Source organism: Canis lupus, chromosome 29 (genome assembly GCF_003254725.2).
Source record: "Canis lupus dingo isolate Sandy chromosome 29, ASM325472v2, whole genome shotgun sequence".
NCBI lineage: Eukaryota > Metazoa > Chordata > Mammalia > Carnivora > Canidae > Canis > Canis lupus.
This window is the reverse complement of record NC_064271.1, coordinates 28,741,526-28,762,604: the sequence shown is the minus strand read 5'-3', so window position 1 is coordinate 28,762,604 and position 21,079 is coordinate 28,741,526. Positions and strand designations below refer to the sequence as shown.

General features: G+C 37.5%; 1 non-coding gene across 1 annotated transcript; it reads left to right on the top strand.

Annotated features, from left to right (window-relative positions):
• Positions 1–3,601: 3,601 nt before the first annotated feature.
• Positions 3,602–3,708, top strand: LOC112650860 (U6 spliceosomal RNA). The gene has a single exon (XR_003130505.1). It is a non-coding gene; the product is annotated as a U6 spliceosomal RNA (small nuclear RNA).
• Positions 3,709–21,079: the final 17,371 nt, after the last annotated feature.

The following is a 21,079-nucleotide window of genomic DNA, read 5'->3' as shown; positions in this document are numbered from 1 at the left end:
TTTCATCCATTTTGAGTTTATTTTTGTATATGGTTTAAGAAAGTGGTCCAGTTTCAATCTTTTGCATGTAGCTGTTTAGTTTTCCCAACACCATTTGTTAAAGAAACTGTTTTTTTTTCTTCATATTGCATATTCTTGCCTCTTGTCAAAGATTAACTGACCATATATTCATGGGTTTATTTCTAGGCTCCCTATTCTGTGTCTAGTATGGGTCAGTAGGATACTGTTTTGATTACTATAGCTTTATAGTATATCTCAAAATCTAGGGTTGTGATATTTCCAGTTTTGTTCTTCTTTTTCAAGATTGGTGTGGTTATTTGGGGTCTTTTGTGTTTCCATACAAATTTTAGGATTATTTATTCTAGTTCTGTGAAAAATGCTGTTGGTATTTTGATAGGGATTGCATTGAATCTGTCGATTGCCTTGGGTAGTATGGACAGTTTAACAATGTTTATTCTTCCAATCCATGAGCATGGAATATATTCCCATTTGTTTGTATCATCTTCAATTTCTTTCATCATTATAGCTTTATAGTTTTGTAGTTTCAGAGCACAAGTCTTTCACCTCCTTGATTAGGTTTATTCCTAGGTATTTTATTATTTTCAATGAAATTGTATATGGGATTATTCTCTTAATTTATCTTTCTGCTAATTCGTTATTAGCATATAGAACACAACATATTTCTGTATATTGATTTTGTATCCTGTAACTTTACTGAATTCATGTATCAGTTCTAGTAGTTTTTTGGTGGAGTCTTTAGGGTTTTCTATATAGGTATCATGTCATCTTCAAATAATGAAAGTTTTACTTCTTCCTTAACAATTTCAGAAGACCACCCTAAATTAGACTTTAATGGCTTAAAATGAAACAATCGTTTACTATGCTCATAAATCTTCAATCTCAGCAAAACTTAATAAAGACAATTCATCTCTTCTTCATGCAGTGTTAGCTGGGACAGCTCAACTAAAGCTGAAGGGTCTCTTTTCAAGTTAGCATATTCACATGACTGGCAATTTGGTACTAGCTGTTGGTTCCTGTCCACTGGGGGGCTTGTGCTTCCTCACAGCATGGTGGTTGGGTTCTCAGAGAAAGAGCCAGGTAGTACAAACTACCAAACCATCACAGCAACACCTCTCCTATATAGTCTGCTATATTTCTCACATGGGCTAGAGTTGGTGGTCAGAAAATAACAAACATCAAATTCAAGGGAAAGTGCACCTGCTCATGGGAGGAGTGCTAGATTATTCTGGGGCCATGTTTTAAAACCACAAGTGTGATGATGTTTGAATTGGCATTCTTTTTATAATGAGTGCAGATGAGCATCTTTTTACAAATCTAAAAGTTAAATTTATATTGCCTATGCTGAACTGTCTGCTCAACCCTTTACTTATTTTTTCATATTTTTATATGAAAGGATATTTTTATGTAAGAGGAAGGTGAGCCTTTCCTTTGTAATGTGAGTTACAAGTAATTTTTCCCAGTTTATCACTTGTCTTTTATATTTGTTTGTAATATTTTACATCATGCAGAAGTAATTTTTAAAATGTGGTTGAATATTATAGCCTTTCATTTTATGGTTTATGGGTTTGAGTCTATAATTAGAAAGGCCTTTCTGCTTTATAGGAGTTTACTCAAGTTTTTATATTGTATTTTTATGGTTTTATTTTTTACATTTAAACACTATTTACATTGGAATACTTTGTCTTGATACATGCCTGAGGTATGTTCATTTTTCACAATGAACTGGGGAGGGGCCCCTGGGTGGCTAACCTCTGCCTTCAGGTCAGGTCATGATCTCAGGGTCCTGGTCAAACCCCATGTTGGTTGGGCTTCCTGCTCAGCAAAGAATCTGCTTCTCCCTTTGCCCCTTCCCCTGCAAATGCTCTCTCTCTCTCTCTCTCTCATCTCCTTTTAATATCTGAAACTCTAATTTCTTTGTACTTTCTTAAAAGCTTAATGGTCAATATTTTAGCCCAATGTTACACTGTAACATGATAGTGAACATTATTTAATTTTTCCTGATGTCAGTGGAATGCTTGAGTTTTTTCTGTAAAACATGCTGCTGGCTCAGTGCTTTTTTCCCCCAGGATTATTGATGATAATCATATGCTGTCTCTCCTTGAATCTATCAAATGATGACTTAACAGTCTATAATATCAAATGTTGTATTTGCTTCATAAAATATACTTAGGGACTTCTTTTTTTCTATGATCTAAAATAATGTAAATAATATTGGAATTTATATTCTCTGAAGGTTTTATGGAATTCCCCTGGGAAAACATTTGAAGGAACAAAAACAGCTTTTGTATGTTTTCCATTTCTTCTTTAGAAATTTATCTGCAGGGATCCCTGGGTGGCGCAGCGGTTTGGCGCCTGCCTTTGGCCCAGGGCGCGGTCCTGGATATCGGGGATCGAATCCCACGTCAGGCTCCCGGTGCATGGAGCCTGCTTCTCCCTCTGCCTGTGTCTCTGCCTCTCTCTCTCTCACTGTGTGCCTATCATAAATAAATAAAATTTAAAAAAAAATTTATCTGCAAAGGTTGTTTTTATCATTTTGATGAATTTTGGTGAACCATAGTTTTCAAATTTTAAGTTATTTTCATAAAAAACTTCAATTATTTTTTTTATTTCCTCTTGTTCTGTGAATGTACCTTAACATTTGTCATCTGAGATTTTTATAAGTTCATTTTTATGACCTGAAAGATTAAATTATTCCTATTTTTATTTCCAGTTTCTAAAGGAAATTTTTCCATTAAAATATTATTCTCTTGGGTTTTAATTCTTGCCACAATATTCTGCGTGATAGATTTATCCAGATAATAATTCTATCCTCTTATGAATATTAAAGTCTACTTTAACTGGATTTAAATGAAATTCTTTCCTAAAAAGGCATCTTGGTGATTATGTCCTGAGTATTTTAACTGTTCAAACAAGGTCACAAGCTTCTTATAATCCCTCCTTGAGAATGCATAAGACATAGCTTATGTTATAAACAATACTTTAAAAAATCTTAAAGGATTTTTTTTAACTTGAAAGACTACTGATAAAAGTTCACGAATTCAACCAACCTACAAGTTATCTGCTTGAATGGAAAGTCTTTCATTAATTAAACATTCCATGAAACTTGAGATTTCATATTAATCATTTAGATTTATAATTCCTAGTGTTAAGCTCATATACTTCAATAAACATATTCTGTTTTCCACTGAGCTAATATTTCTTAGGAGACAATCATAATATTTACTTGAAATATTTATTTTCATTTATTTAGAGGAGAGAGAATATGTCTCCCTACTTTAAGAACACAGAGGCAGGGATCCCTGGGTGGCGCAGCGGTTTGGCGCCTGCCTTTGGCCCAGGGCGTGATCCTGGAGACCCGGGATCGAATCCCACGTCGGGCTCCCGGTGCATGGAGCCTGCTTCTCCCTCTGCCTGTGTCTCTGCCTCTCTCTCTCTCTCTCTCTCTGCCTCTCATGAATAAATAAAATCTTAAAAAGAAAGAAAAAAAAAAAAAAAGAACACAGAGGCAGCATGAGTTTCTGCTTTCTTCTCCAGTCTTTTAACACTTGGCTACTTGTTTAAAAAAATATATAGCAGATGAGTGCTCCATTTGGCAGCACATATACTATCACTGGGATGATACAGAGACGATTAGCATGGCCCCTGCCCAAGGATGACACCCAAAAAATGTAGCAGTTGAGAAAATGGGGGTGCTTAGAGGCTTAGTGTTTTTCTCTGGGACACATACTTATTAATGGCTAAGCTGAGTCTAGACTCAAGGTTTTGCAACTTCCTCTCTCTTAAAACTTATAATTTATTAGTGGAGACAAAAATGTGAGGTGAATACCAGGAAGTAGTAATGATAACCCGAGCAGGGCCTGGAAGGCTGAGTAAGTTTTGCAGGATCCCACCAGAGGGGATCACCAGAGCAATGACCCAAAGGGCAGAGTACCCAGAAGCAACAACCCAGAACTCATCTAGAAACTGGATAGCATTGTGTTAAGTAAAGTAAGCCAGCACAGAAAGACAAGAACTGCATGATCTCACTTATATGTGGAATCTAAAATAGTCAAATTCATGGAAGCAGATGGTAGAATGGCTGTTGCCAGGGGCGAAAGAAAGGAGGAGATATTGGTCAAAGAGTACCAAGTTCCAGTTATGTAAGATGAAAGAGTACTGGAGATCTAATGTACAGCATAGTGACCATAGTTAATAGTACTGTATTATACACTTGAAATTTGCTAAGATGGTAGATCTTAAATTAAATCACCACCCCCTCATCACACACACAGAATAGTTACTATGTAGAGGTGATGGTAATTATTTAGCTTGATTGTGGCAATCTTTTTACAATGCCTACAGAAGTAGGAGGAGCACCTGGCTGGCATGGGACTCTTGATCTCAAGGTTGTGAGTTCAAGCCCCATGTCGAGTATAGAACTTCCTTGAAAAAAAATCAAGCTGCACACCTTAAATATCTTTAATTTTTATATGTCAATGATATTTCAATAAAGTTTTAAAAAGAAAGAAATTACATAGCAGGTATAGCTGGAGCAGAGGGTATGTGCCGGGAGCAGGAAGGAAAAACAAAGTAAAGAAAGGGGGTAGAGATCACAGAGTTGTCCTTTTTTAGGCTCCATGCTGCTCCAGGGACCCACATGGAACCCAATGCAGGGCTTGAACTCATGAGACTCTGAGGTCAAGACTTGAGATGATATCAAGAGTCTGATGCTTAAGCAACTGAGCCACCCAGGCGCCCTAAAAAATGGAATTATTTTTTTTCCATGTGATAGGAAGCTTCAAACACATCCTTCTCAGGGCATGAGCTACAGGAGCAGATCTCAGAGGATAGAAGAAAACTAACTATATATACTTTATAGCACTTGAAGCATTTATCATTATTTATTACTTTTTAGAGAGAAAAAATGCAAACAAAAATTAGGCATTAAAACCAATACAATAAAGAAAGATTTATCTGAGGAGGCAACCCCCACAAAGGAAAAAGGAAAAATCCTGTTTATCAGTGATAGCAAACTTCAGCCAAAAGGTTCGTATTTTTTCATATTAAAAAGGTTGCCCTGGAAGTCTTACAGGGAAGCAATTTCAGTCTGAGACTCTCTAGGCTGTTTCTTCTTTTGTATAAAGGCACAGTTGAGGAAGAAGCAAATTAGCTCAAGGAGAAACATCTCTGAGACCTGAAACAATATGATTTGATAATTCCCTATTAGGCTCCAGAGAGAGGAAGAGAGAGAGACTCTATGACGCCATAAAACCTCATTTATAAATAATAAAGACAAAAACACCTGTTAGAACAGTCAGTGGGGGAGAACGAGTTTAGAGGAGATAATGAACCCATCCACCAGGAAAGTCACATTTCTTGCATTTTTGTGTATATAGTCAATGAGCAAGCCAGCTGAGAAGGCTTTCCCCAAAGTGAATGGGAAGGTTCTGGGTCCAGGATGCTTATGATGAGACACTGTACCACAAATCTAGTTGATTCTAGAGATTGTGTGATTTTTTTCATCTATGTGTAACAGACTGGATTTTAATTATGTCTGAGTTCTCATGATCATTCTGTGACAAAAGATCTCAAGACAAAGTGAAATAAGCCACCTCTCCACAGAACTATTGCAAAAATAATATAACTCAACTTTTCTCTCTGGATTTAACAGCATAAAGATGACCCTTCTGTATTGAAGAATTAGTTCAATTGATGCCAGTCTTCAACTAAGTAAGATATTTTACTTTAAAAACCAGCTAGCACTCATTTTGGGTTTTTTTTTCCCCCCTATAGCATTTGCTGTCTTTTAAATGAGTTCAGCAGGCTGCCAGCCTGTTCCTATGTTAATTCTCCCAAGCATTTGAGATATTGCCAGAGCATGTACTAATATTATGAAATCATTAAGTAACAGATTTTCAGTAATTAATTCCTAAGAAGGAAGGAAGGAAAGAAGGAAAGAAGGAAGGAAGGAAGGAAGGAAGGAAGGAAGGAAAGAAAGAAGGAAGGAAAGAAGGAAGGAAAAAATGGAATGAAAGAGAAAGAATGAACAAACCAACCACAAATCCTACAGAATGCTTTGTGTTCTAATTTTTTTGTTTGTTTCTTCATTTATTTTCCCATCCTGGTAACATTTGTTAAGAAAGTGGTAATACATTTTAAAGGCTATTATGTCTTAATATCATCTTATAATAATAACTCTTCATAAAGGCTTCCATTTCAATTTAGGAATTTAAAGGTCAGATCAATATCCAAAGCAGCAAAATTGACAGAAGTGCCTTTCAAAAGAACCAGGAACTACTTCTTTAGTGCACGGGCTTAAGTCTTCTGAGCACATCGGCCAGGGATAAAAAGCAATGACAGAAATTAGTATTGACTTTCTCCGCATTTTGTAGAAGATGCAGAAATGATAAAAAGTCAGCAATTATTTTAGTTTCATGGTTAAATTTTCTGTGGTCTGTTTGTTAAGTAGATCATAGTGATTCTTTCCTTCAGCACCCAGTCAAAGCAAGAAGCAGAGGAAATACTTTTAAAATGCTTGTTTGAAGAATATATTGAAAAGAAGCAACTAGTGGAGAAATAAATGGGACCAGATACAGCCTATAATGTTAGCTATAGCTGTCCTGATGGCCAGGTTGATGAGTTTCCTCATTAGATTTTACCCCCCAAATTGATATCTTGCCCATCAAACTATGGGAAACTGAAAGTGTAGGAAATAAGTAATGAGAGTAAAGTTTGCTTTTGTCTTGTTTTACTTTTAAATGTAAGGAGTCAGATAGCCATGCTTAAATACTGACTGGCTCTTTTGAATGCACAAATAAGACAATATTATATTTAAATGTTAATTTCATCTTCTGAACTCTGTCATTTTTATGAATAATTCTATCCCCTTATTTTTAGGAGTTTAGGGATCTGCTCCAAGATTTACATTCATAACTTTTCCCATTTATCAATAATTTACATCATTGTAAATTATTTATATCTCTTTGTGAGAATCTGACCAAATCTTATATTGATAAGCAACTATTATTCAATAATGCCAAAAACTGACATTTTTCCCCCAAGAGGTTTGTAATTAATTTCATGAGTGTTTCCAGCTCACTTCCCTGAATCTCAGGAACCTCATCCATAGAATACAAGGATTTGGATGGATAATTTTGAAGGATAATTCTCTTCCTAAAATACCTATCTTTATTACACTTACATATTTTAAATGGATTATTTTTTTTTTCTTTAACTTGGTGGCCTACTTTAACTGGCACCTGAAGCAAGATTTCCTTTCAACCTTTATGACGTCTCACTATCAAATTTCCTATAATTATATTCCCACTTTCATTTCATTTCTTTTTGATATATATAATTGATATGTAACATTATATTAGTCTTGGATGTACAACATAGTAATTTGATATGTGTATATATTGCAAAGTGATCACCATAGTACATTGTTAATTAATATCTGCCACCATACATACTTTTTTTTCCTGTGATGAGAACTTTTAAGATCTAGTCTCTTAACAACTTTAAAACATACTATACAGGATTACTAGCTATCTTCCCACATTTTAAATAACACTATCTATTTCCATCTCTTTGGCCATAGAGGATATGTCCTTTTAATGATCTGTAAGTTGGCCCAACCATTGATGAATTTTAATTATCCAAAGTGTGTCTCTCGTTCTCTCTCTCCTCCACTGAGCCAAGGCTTTTTCACTGGGTTCTAACATCTACCAAAAAAGAAACATCTATGCTTCAGAAGGTCCAGAGGACAGTAGCCAAAGTATTAATAGTGATGTAGAGATGACTGTCATATAAACTAGACAACAAAGTTTGGGAATCAGTGTGGAAGGATGATTTGCGAGTAGTTAGATTTGGTAATTTGTTTAAAAATAAATAACTAAAGTTGATAATCAGAGGAAGAACACTCAAGCACAACCGTTCAAAAATAATAGTGTGATACTGAGAGCGAACCTCATTACACGGAGTTAATGCTATTTAGTGCCCTCCTATCTCATTTCCATTTCCACAGCCAGAGCCCTCAGGGATCTTTAAGTTACTTCTTAACCAATATGAAGTCAGTTAGATGACACTGAAGCTTAAATGTAGGGAAATTAGGAGGAAGAATTATATTACACAACACAGACTAATACTTTACTTCCAAAATGTGGCAATGACAAATACTGTAATGTGCCCCAGTATTTGTCCTCCCTTTATTTCATGATTGCTGGGATAAATTACCAAAAATGGACACCTCCGTCTTTTTGCTGGGCAAATGGTTTAGGATATTAAAACTGCATTTCCCAGCCTCCCTTGTTTGGGGTGGCCATATGCTTATGATTATGTTTTGATCAATGATATATAAGTGGAAGTTTCCTTTGACAGCTTCTCTAATACTCCTTATAATGAGCTTGGGCACACCTGTTGCTATGCTTCATCCCTTCCTCCTTGCTGCTTCCTGGAACCCAGATGTGATGTCCAAACCTACTGATAAGGGCACACACAGCAAAGGTAACCTGGTGAGCTGGGATAAGGCTGAGTCCCTGATCAGTGGGCACACCATGGATCAACCTGTATTGCACACCTCTGAACTTTACATGAAAGAAATTAAGCCATTGGTATTCCAGGATCCTAACATGTAGTGAAATCTAATCTCAACAAATATGGGTGGAAAATCAATTTTATAAAAGGCTTATATAAAGCTGGTGTGACAGATCCAAAACAGAGCTCTGAAGGTAACTAGAAAGATTTCTAAGTTGTTCCTAATCTTCATGGTTGAGAGCCAGAAGCTCCATTGTCATCCCACAAACCATCCCTGTGGTCTTAACCGGGGGCATATTCCTTTCTGGATGATCATATGTCTGACTTAATATATGAATTCCTATGAACTTCTGGGGACTTTATGCAGAATATCCTGAGAGCTAAGACTAGTGCCCCAGAGCTACCAAAATAAGTAATTCTAATCAAAGTAAATGTCTTCATAGTTACCTCGGAGACTATTTCTTTTCCAGGTGAATCTATCTATGAATAAAAAACCTGTGAAAGGCTGCTCTCTCTGGATATGGGATAAAAATTTGAGTAATGTATTTGATTAAATCATTCCAATTCAGTGTTCCACTGACTAAATGTTAGCAGTAGATGTTCTGCTGTCATCTTAGAGAGGGTAAATATTCAGATGGTGATGGAATTTTCCAACACTTCTGAATCAATTTGGATCTGTCCAACTCTTACCTTTGGACATTGTTTTCCATTTCCTAAGTGGATCAGAGATCACCATCATTTATGTAGATTTCCTTTATTCACCCAAGGAATTTTGACAAAACAAAAATAGTTCGCAAGCATGTAAAGTCTCTCTTCCTTGCAACCCCCTATTGTCATCTCTCAGGTTGATAGTTGAAGCTTCCTTGACTATTTCAGGATATCCTTTCTTCTAGTTTTTTTTCTTGCATGTCCTAGCTTACTGTTGCCTGTATAAGTCACACTTTGCACAATTACGTGCAATTTATTTTTTTTTTAATTACGTGCAATTTATTGAAATGTTTTCTTACATCTTCTTTTAAGCAACACCATCTCATTTTTGGCCTTGTAGTCACTAACTATAGTATTTTTTTAAAGAATATTATTTATTTATTCATGAGAGACACAGAAAGAAGGCAGAGACATAGTCAGAGGGAGAAGCAGGCTCCCTGCAGGGAGCCCGATGTAGGACTCGATCCCGGAACTCCGGGATCATGCCCTGAGCGGAAGGCAGACACTCAACTGCTGAGCCACCCAGGCATCCCTAACTATAGTATTTTTCTCATTTTTAAATAAAACACTAGTGACATTGTGCATTTCTAGTTTCAATAGCTTACTTGTCTTTACCTGTCATTAATGTATTATTGGCTGCACTATGTACCTTCACTAGTGGGAATGCAAAATGGTGCAGCCACTGGGGAAAACAATTTTGTAATTCCTCAGAAATTTAAATACGGAGCACCATATGACCCAACAATTCCACTCCTAGGTGTTACCCAAGAGAAATGAAATCATGTCCATTCAACCCCAATGAATGATTATAGCAGCAGTATTCATAGTAGCCAGAAGTGGACACAACTGAAATTTCCATCAATTGATGAATGGATAAATATTGTACATTGTGGGTTCATACAGTGGGATATTATTTAGCTATCCAAAAGAATGAAGTACCGACAGGCTACAACATAGAAAACATCATGCTAAATAAAAGAAGCCAGATACAAAAGGTCATACGTTGTGATTCTATTTTTATGAAATGTCCAGAATAGGCAAATCTATAGCAACAGAAAATAGATTAGTGGGGCTCAGGAAGGGAGGAAAATGCAAATTTACAATAACAGAATTTCTTTTTCAAGTTGTGGTAATGTTCTGTTTTTAGATAGCAGTGATGGCTGTATAACTTTGTGAATGTATTAAAAACCACTAAATTGTAAATTTTAAAAAATAAACTAATGTATAGTATATATATATATAAACTTGCCATCTCACTAACTAGAGACATTCAATCTGAGAAGGATATATGAGATGAGGGATTGGAAAAGAAAAATAGGGGATCCCTGGGTGGCGCAGCGGTTTGGCGCCTGCCTTTGGCCCAGGGCGCGATCCTGGAGACCCGGGATCGAATCCCACGTCGGGCTCCCGGTGCATGGAGCCTGCTTCTCCCTCTGCCTGTGTCTCTGCCTCTCTCTCTCTCTCTATCTGTGACTATCATAAATAAATAAAAATTGAAAAAAAAAAAAAAAAGGAAAAGAAAAATAATCTGATAGATATGGTATCATGTCATCCCAAGCAGAAAGAAAGGGAAATCTTTCCCGTTCCCTTTCTCTTCCTTCTCAAGCCCTGTTCTTCCCAAAGCTGCAGTGGGAAAGAGGAAGTGGTGTGAATGTATGGCAAGTAACAGTCTCTGGTTATGCCAGATCTGTCACTACAGTAGAAAAATTCAGGATAATCACTGTGAAAGTTACAGGAGGTGACGGAAAGAGGAGGAGGATTGGTATTTGCTAGCTGGTATTAATAATGAGCTAAGGCTCACACAACAGGTTAACCCACATATATCTCAGCCCAATATCCCCAAACAAAAGCTGGCTAGATGACAGTCAAAACCGTTCCATGCACATCCCTCTTGTCTGATGACCCCTATAGCTGGATCCCTGGAACTAGACTTGCACATGCCCTTCAGTTTTATGCTTTGAGGTTATAAGACTTTCTTACTTTCCTGCCAGCCATGCAGGGCTGATTGGCATTATTCAGAGAGCAACTAGTTGTAGGCTGCACTTAGGAGCAACAGCCTGTTCCTTTGTATCCAATAGACGTAATGGCCTTATGGCGGGGAATGGAGCTCTGTGCTGTGGAGCCAGGGGCCAGCAGTCAGCTGACTGTGTTTGCTGTGGGGCTGCAGCCATCGCCAGGAGATGCCAATGTCTAGCCCTGCTGCCAGCTGGATGCCTGGACCAGACCCACCTGTGTCCCTTCTAATGTCACTCCTACTCCCTAAACAACTGGCTGGAAATCTTCACAGCCCACTTATGATTTGCCCCAAATGCTGCATCTGTGAAGATGCTGGGCTCTTTCTCTTTAGGCAGTGAAGTGCAAGCAACTTCTTTCCTCATCTCCACTTTGCAGATCTAGGGCAGAGGTGGATGGTTTCCATCTTGCATTTCACAGTTTTGTAACCTGGCCTCTGAGAAAAGTAGTCCTAATCCTGCCTCCTTTGAGCAATTTATGCGACTAACCTTTTTGAACCTCTGGATCCCTTCTGCATAAAATATAATAATAATGCCTAATTCAAAAAGTTGTTTGGGGCAAAGGAAGATAACTACTGCAGAGTATTTGGCACAGTGCTGGCTACTGTCTATTTACAATAAATGTTGCCATTATTATGGATGTTCTTGTTTGTATTTTTAACTACAGGGTCTTAAAGATGAAGGCAGGCATACCTATTAAAAATTTGTTCTTTAAATAATCAATTTGTAGAATGACCAAAATTTAAAAACTGCAGTTTTTACCAATTTAAATAAAAATATTTGATTTTGATTACATATAACCAAATATATTCTTTGGTATATTGGTTAAACCAAACTTGGCTGGCCACCTGATAAAATAATCCTAACTGATTGCTAAAATGCTAGCAAATCCCAAATTCACAAAGTACCAATATCAACTACTTTTTCCATCAACAATCTTGGCATTTAGTATTGACTATTTTTCAAATATTTAAGAACATTTAGCATTATTTTTCCAATTCCTCAAATGACACGTCAACCTTCATTTACATTTTTTGCAAGTAATTTTTAGTTTAATTTAAATTTTAAAACAGAAAATTCTAATTTTAATTAAAATTGATTCACAATTAGAGTTAAGTTGAATTTTCATTAAATTAAAATTTTAAATTTAGTTTAAAGATGATATGAAATAAATCAAAATTAGCCAAGAATCCTATCAGAGATAGGATAGAGATAAAATGCTGACATTTTGGTTTGTAATAAGAATTTCAGCAACAGAAAGTTGGGTAGGAGTTTGTAGAAAATTTCGATTCAAAAATATGAAACTTCAAAAATCAACAGGAAGGAAGCAAGGATATTTAGAAGGGAACACTTTAATGGATTGGATGATTTGTGAGTAATTTGATATTTAATTTGATATTTAATCATAGTGTAAAATTATAAAGGGAGGATAAGAAAACTAGTTAGAAATCTGAAGAATGTTAACATTTAGATGCTAAAATATTAGCAAACTGAAAATGGTATTTTAAATTTAAAAAAATTTTAAGTCCAATATCGTTAACATACAGTGTTACATTAGTTTCAGGTGTACAATATGGGAATTCAACAAGATGTTTAAAAAATTTTTTAAAGATTTTATTTATTTATTCATGATAGACACAGAGAGAGAGGCAGAGACACAGGCAGAAGCAGGCTCCAAGCAGGGAGCCCGACATGGGACTTGATCCTGGGACTCCAGGATCATGCTCTGGGCCAAAGGCAGGCGCTGAACCACTGAGCCACCCAGGGATCTCCAGATGTGGATGGAACTGGAGGGTATTATGCTGAGTGAAATAAGTCAATCGGAGAAGGACAAACATTATATGGTCTCATTCATTTGGGGAATATAAATAATAATGAAAGGGAATAGAAGGGAAGGGAGAAGAAATGGGTAGGAAATATCAGAAAGGAAGACAGAACATGAAGACTCCTAACTCTGGGAAATGAACTAGGGGTGGTGGAGGGGGAGGTGGGCAGGGGGTGGGGGTGAATGGGTGACAGGCACTGAGGGGGACACTTGACGGGATGGGCACTGGGTGTTATTCTGTATGTTGGCAAATTGAACACCAATAAAAAATAAATTTATTATTTAAAAAAAAACAAAAAAGCAAAAAAATAAAAAAATAAAATTTTGAAACAAAAATCAATATAAACTGAAATTTTTCCACTTGAAATGCTGAATATTAACTGTGTTCAGAAAAATATACTTAATCATCATAACTATACTTGGACATTTTTCTAAAAGTGGTTAAGCCATTCCTGGGGCACCTGGGTAGCTCTGTTAGTTGAGGGTCCAACTCTTCATTTCAGCACAGAATATGATCTCAGGATGGTGAGGTTAAGGCACAGGAATCTACTTGAGATTACCTGCCTCTTCCTGTCCCTCTGCCCCTCCCCCTGCTCATGCTCACTCTCTCTCCTCAAAAAAAAAAAAAAAAAAAAGTTGCTAAACCATTCTTTTTAAAACTGTTACTTCTCAGCATATTCATCTCCGACCCCTGTAAGAAAAGGAAAGTCAGTGATTTAAATGCTTTTAAATTCTGCCTCCTTCTGAATGGCTTGCAGAGGAAGGAGTTCCAGCTGCATTACTGGGAAGCATCCTAAAGATCCTCCTAAATACTGAGACTATTCAGAGCCTGCTGGACTGTGGGAAATTAGACCCTCTCCTCCCAGCCACCTGATGGAATGCCTCCTTGTGTCCCTTGTCTCTGCCATGTCATCCTCAGGGACAGGAATTCTGGAGGAATTTCCAGAAAATCAGCCTAACATTAGGAAGGAAGCCGCTGTCACTCTCCTAGCTGGAGAGTGACAAGGAACCAAATTTACTGACTTACCAAAACATAATAAAATCAATAAAATTAAATAAAATGACTTTACCATGTTTAAAAGCAATGGCTTAACAACTTTTAGAAAAATGTGCAGATAGTTACTAATGATATAGATATACTTTTCTGAACGTAGTGCAGTGTCCTTCCCAGGACAGAGATCTGTGTGGTGAGCAGGAGAGTGAAGGGTGAAAGGCTGAAGCTGAAACACAAAACTCAGAATCACAGAACCCCTCCCAAGGGAGCAAGTGTGAATGAATGGAGGTAAATCTTACTGCCCCTGCCGGGCAGCCCTACTGGGTTCTCACTTCCCCTTTTTTTGAGTACCTTTGACATTCACCTAGAGGAGGGGCAACAGAAGCGTGCTTTCTCGGATCTGGAATCAGAATGGTCTGGGACTCTCCAAAGGCATTTACCGTCCGTGAGACTTTGCAAAATTTACCTAACTCCCTCCATGGTAGGCATCTGAAATATGGAGATAATTATACCAATTTTACAGGATTACTGAGATGAGTATGTAAAATCAGATATGCAAAGCTCAAGGAACAAGGTTTGATAAGTAGCAGAAGCTTAATAATAATGGTAGCAACCCTCTGACCTATAAAAACCACCCGCCTCCCTGGGATAACTTTCTTTCTTACCCTTGGTATATCTGAACTGGCCACACTTCCTTTAAGAAACCTGATCTCAGAGTAAGAAGTGAAACACTGGAGTTGAGTTATACATGTTGTACAAGATTGAGTGCTTGTGGTTTACTGTTTTAACTGAGTCGTTTGAACTTCTGTTTCCATCACTGACTTTCTTACTAACACACAGATAAGACTGATCTTTAACATTTCTTTGTTTATTCTGACAACATGAAAACTGGCTTTTGGGTCATTTCTTATAATTGCTCCAATTTTATGATGTCTTATCGTTTATAATTACTAACAATGGCAAATTCTTATAGTTGGGAGCAAAGTACAAAAAAAAAAAAATCGCTGCCGAGTTCTCAGGCAGCTGATTCTGCTCAGGCAGTTACATTTCTGAAATACATGGTGCCAGAGATGAGATTTTTGATGAAACCATTATGAATTTAATAGCTACTCTGATAGGAGTTTGTCGAGAATTGTTCTCTAAAAATTTCCTGGAAGCGTATTTCCCTTGTGTCTTTTCAGCCTTCGCTTTAGGTACTTAGTTATAATCTCTAACCTAGAAACAGGGACTCCTTGGGAAAGCTCCTTGGCACTTACTGCATATATGCAGCATTTCCCAATCCGACAGCAATATCCCAGTCCCTGCCAAGCCCAAGGCCAACTGTGTTGAGTAATGTGTACCAAAGGCTGTGACTGTGCCACTCCTCTCGAAGAGTTTACATACTCTCTACAGGAGATTTCCCAGTATTTAGGATCTCCATCAAGTGAGTCTAGAGAATGGTGAAATTATTGGGAATATCTGCTCACAGAAGAAGCGACCAGAATGCTTACTCTTTGAGAATACTCAGAACCTACAACTGGTTGTTTTTGAGATGCCACGTGCAAACTCATAAGGGAGAAGCCTTTTCCAGTGGTTAAAACAACAACAACAAAAATGGAGCTAGAGAGACTGTCTTCCCACCAGGGATCAGAGAGTTAGGAGCCGGGACAGAGAAAACAGCATGTGACCAACATTTGCCCACTCATACTTCAGTGTAAGCTTCCCTGTCCCAACACGTCCTCGTGTTGCTTTCTGCACCATCCTCTGGGGAGTAATGTGGTTCCTCAATCTAAACATTAACCCTGGGGGGAAAGGGACAATACAAGAGCAGCTCTTTGGGCTACTCAAAGCACTGTCCTTTCCCAAGGTAGAGGGAGCATCATTTTCTGAATATTACTCTTTTGAGATTATTTCTACTGAACTGGCTTCCAAAGAGATTTGAACTAGCTGGTTAACGTGAGAATAACGGTCTAAATGCCGTATTCCCAAGGGAGAATGTGGGAGCCTCAACATTAATTTTGCTCACCTATTAACAACACTCACAGCAAAGGCCATTCCAATAGTTTGAGTTCAGAAGTATGAAATGAGAGCAACCCAAACATTCAGTCTCGGGTGTTTTTTTCTTCTTTCTTTGTTACTTTTGGAATAAATGTAAAGCCGGAATGTGAAGATAATAAAGGATCTGTTGGAAAATTCAACAGCACTTACTGAACGTTGATGATACTCCGCAAGTATTCAGCACTTTGTATCTAATTGCAAAGTGCTTGCTTTTAGATATCAGGACATCAATGTGTCATACTTTTCAGGGAGCCTAATAGATTATAGAGGCATTTCCAAATTAAAGATGTAAAAATGACCTTACTTCATTTTTCATTTCATTTCATTTCATTTCAATTCATAAGAAACACTATGAGGCCACAGTCTATCTATTTGCCTATTGTTACGAGGGTACTTCCTGCTTTAGTCTTGCATCGTGTCACCAAGGGGGGTGCCTGGTTGGCTCAGTGGTTGAGCATCTGCCTTTGGCTCAGGTCTTGATCCCGGAGTCCTGTGGGGAGCCTGCTTCACCCCTTCCCTATGTCTCTGCCTCTCTCTGCATCTCTCATGAATAAATAAATAAAATCTTAAAAAAAAATAATATTGCCAAGGGTGTCAGGTGTAAAGGAAGAAACCATGGATTCAGTTTGTGAACACCTGTCCATAATGCTCTCCCTGGTCAGTAGAGCCACAACCCCCAACTCCACATAAAATTATTTGGCCTATTTCCTGCTAACCAATTGACAGCTAAATAAGATGCAGACCCTGAGTGCCACAGAGGCCGGGAGCTGTTAGCACACATTGCACAGGACTAAACGTATCACAAGGTGCCGTATTGGCATATCTTAAAATTGAATAAAAGGAGGTCAGGATCTAGATATACAGGCATTTAAAAAAATTACCCCTTAAGTTATTTGCTTAGTTTCTAATGCATGTTAATCTCTCTCTGTTTTTATCTGTAGGTGTGGGAGGTCTGTGTCCAGAGCCAACAGGCAGCGCTTTGTGAGAGCCGCTCTGCGGTGTCAGCAATGAGGGTGGCTTTCTGCCTCACTGGGCTGGCTGGCTAGGCAACTCTGGGGTGCAGTCAGGACTGGCTCCTATTTGGATCAGGCCATTTCACAGCCTTGCTATTGGCCTACAGAGCAACTTTCTGCTGCCATGGGACAAGCCCATGTCCTGTTGGCTGGCCAGTACCTGGTGTCGGGAATCCTCCATTCACCATCCAACGTGGTCATCATCACACCACTTTTACTATCTGACATGGCAGGCAGCCGTGGACACCTCAGCACATTCCAGGAGAAAAAGAATAAGTTTGAAAGATCATAAAGGACTTTTTTTTTTTTTTTTGTATAGCTCTCAAGCCCATCTGCTGAAGACCATAGTATTTGCACAGTCAGGGAGAAAGAGAGAGAAAGAGCAAATCACATTCCCTTTAGAAGAAGAGGGAAAGTATGTGCTGTGTTGCAAAGATAATTAAGAAAGTGGCCAGGCCTCTTGTAAGCTGATGCTTTTTGAAATAGAGAATTTCTAAATGCACAGTGTTCCTGATGGCAAGATTAATTTCTTCTTGCATTCTCGTGCATTCCTGATGTGTCATATTTCCTGAGTAAGGCCTGGAGCATACTCCAGAGCTGAAGCTTGCCTAAGGATACTTAACCATATCCTGCCTTCCCTCTCAATCCTCTCTCCAGACTTTGGAAAGAAAAGAATTCAGTTTCATTTTTTTCATCCATTACCAACTATAGAAGATAACAGATTATTTGAGGCAGTCATATCTTCCCCCTTTAAATCAATAGAAGTTGAAAGTGATGCAATTATAGGGAAGAGACAAATTTATCTCTCAGCACTGAATGTCTTATATGAAACAATCTAGAGATGTGCTAATCTGGGCCAAAGAAAAAAAATAGTCCATTTTACATTAAAGTGATTGTATCTAATGAATATTCCTCTGACACAGTATTTTATCTACCCCATATCTTATTTGTTCTAACTATCATGTCACTGGGCCTGGCATTCGGACTTCTCTCCAAGAGGAAAATTCCTCCTATCCCTCCTGATTATACAGAGAAAAGGGGAAAGGAATGCTCTCGAGAGCTGTCCTGTATCTGGTGAAAAAATTCCCAGTGACATGATAGACTCCCTCCATCCTTCTTTCCCCACCCGCCTTTCCTTTCCTCGAGCTCTTTTCCAGAAGATATGCACAACAGTTGATTGCAATCTTGCTGTTACTACCCAGCAAGCATTTCAGATAATTTCTGGTTATAAATAAAACTTGCTCCTTTGTGAGTAAGGAACTGAAAGGCAAATTTGGGGGCAATCTTAATTTACTGAAACTGTTTAATTAGCAGTCCTGTAGAACGATGACAGCTGGACTTTAGAATCAGCCTGAGTCCACATTCTCTTGCACTATTAGTAGCTACAGACCTTGACTTTCATAGAATCTTCCAAAGCCTCAGCTTCTTCATTTGTAAAGTGAGACTAATTTGAGAATTAAGTGAGATAATCTATATAAAGATCTTACGCTGTTCCTGCACACAATAATGGTTTAATACATGTTAATTATCATTGTGAAATTCCAAACTTATGAATCTTTCCTACCAGGAATATCATATTTAAGGGCCAAAAAATTATTAACAATAGAAAAATCCTCAAGAAGCTTTGGAAAACGGAGATTAAAATAGAAGAAATGTTCTGTCTCCCTTTCTCAGGACAGAACATGAGAGACTCCTAACTGTGGGAAACGAACAAGTAGTGGTAGAAAGGGAGGTGGGCAGGGGGTGGGGGTGACAGGGTGACGGGTACTGAGGGGGGCGCTTGATGGGATGAGCACTGGCTGTTATTCTATATGTTTGCAAATTGAACATCAATAAAAAATAAGTTAAAAAATGAAATAAAATAGAAGAAATGAAATCTCTAAATAAGATAAAGAAATTAAAACTATGGAAAGAGCCCAGATGTCCATTGGCAGATGAATGGATAAAGAAGATATGGTGTATATATATATATATATTCAACGGAATACTACTCAACTGACATCAAAAAATTAAATCTTGTCATTTGCAACAATGTGGATGGAAGTAGATGGTATTATGATAAGCGAAATAAGTGAATCAGAGAAAAACAATTATCATATTATCTCACTCATATGTGGAATTTAAGAAACAAAAGAGAGGATCATAGGGGAAGAGAGGGAAAAATAAAACAAGACAAAATCAGAGAGGGAGACAAACCATAAGAGACTCTTAATCATAGGAAACAAACAGGGTCCCTGGAGGGGAGGAGATGAGGTAATTGGGTGATAGATGTTAAGTAGGCACATGACGTAATAAGCACTGGATATTATAGAAGACTGATGAACCACTGACCTCTACCTCTGAAACTAATAATGCGTTATATGTTAATTAATTGAATTCAAATTAAACAAAATAAACCAAACAAAAATAAATATAACAAAAAATTTTAATTAGTTGAGTTTTTTTTTTTTTTTTGTGAAACACACACAAATAAAGGTGTTAAATATCATGTGACAAAACCAATACTTTTCCATGAAAGAACTTTGTATTTTGCAATAAACATGACACTAAGAACTTAACAGAATTAACAAAGGTCAAGCCTCAGGACATAGTATCAACAGCCTTGATATTGTCCTTTGAGCCTAGGAGAACAATTGACCTTCTCAGAAACCAAGCTATTCCAAAATACGAAACAGTGTTGAACATGCTTTTTGGTCCCCAGAAAAAGATATTACAAAGTATGAAGTATTATTCTTGATAGCAAAGGGTTGATATGTCCCCCTAAAAGATACATTTAAACCCTAACCCTTAGTACCTCAGAAAATGACCTTATATGGAAATAGGATCTTTCAAAGACAAATTAAAATAAAGTCATTAGACTTATGTACTTACATAAAGAGGAAATTTGGATGCAGAAACACACATGCACACATAGAGAACACCATCAAACCAACTTCCTTCATTCTGAACATGAAGGCAGAGATCCCATGAGACATCTACAAGTCATGCGATGCCAAAGATTGCCAGTCAAGCTGGCAGCGAAGCTGGGAGAGAAGCAGCAAGGGACAGATTCTCTCTCTGAGCCCTAGAAAGGAACCAACCCTGCCAACCTGATCTTGGACTTATAGTCTCCAGAACTGTGAGAGAATACTTTTCTGTGGTTTAAGTCACTTAATTAGTAGTACTTTGTCGCAGCAGCCCTAGCAAAACAATATACATGATGATCTCAACCATGATTATATTAAAAACTATATTGATCATACTAAAAATTAGGTTGAAGACTCACATATTCCCAGCCCTAAATAGAAACAAGCAAATACATGCTTTTAAAATTCCAGTTGTTTTCCTAAACTGTTGCAGCTACCACACTGGCAGCAGTCTTGACCTCTCTGGTTGCCACTGCATTATTTTGTTTTGTTTTTAATTTTTTTGAGTATATATAGTTAGCACACAAGGTTACATTAGACATAATGTAGTGATTCAACATCTCTATATGCTATGCTGTGCTCATCACAAGTGTAGCTACCATCTGTCACCACACAACGGTATCACAATATCACGGACTGTATTTTCTATATTACACCTTTTATTCTGTGACTTACTCATTCCATAACTTGGAAGCCTGTATCTCTCAATCCTCTGCATCTAATTTGCCCATCCCCAAGCTCTCTTGCTCTGTGTGTCTACATGTCTGATTCTACTTTTTGTTTGCTTATTCATTTGTTTGGGTTTTTTTTTAGATATTCCACATATGAAAAAATCATATGGTATTTGTCTTTCTCTGACTTGTTCCGCTTAGCATAATACTCTTGGTCCATCCATGTTGTCACAAATGGCAAGATCTCATCCTTTATCATGGCTGAGTAATATATATATATATATATATATCACATCTTTATCCATTGATCTATGGTGTACACTTGCTTCCATATCTTGGCTATTGTAAATAATGTTGCAATAAACATAGGGGCACATA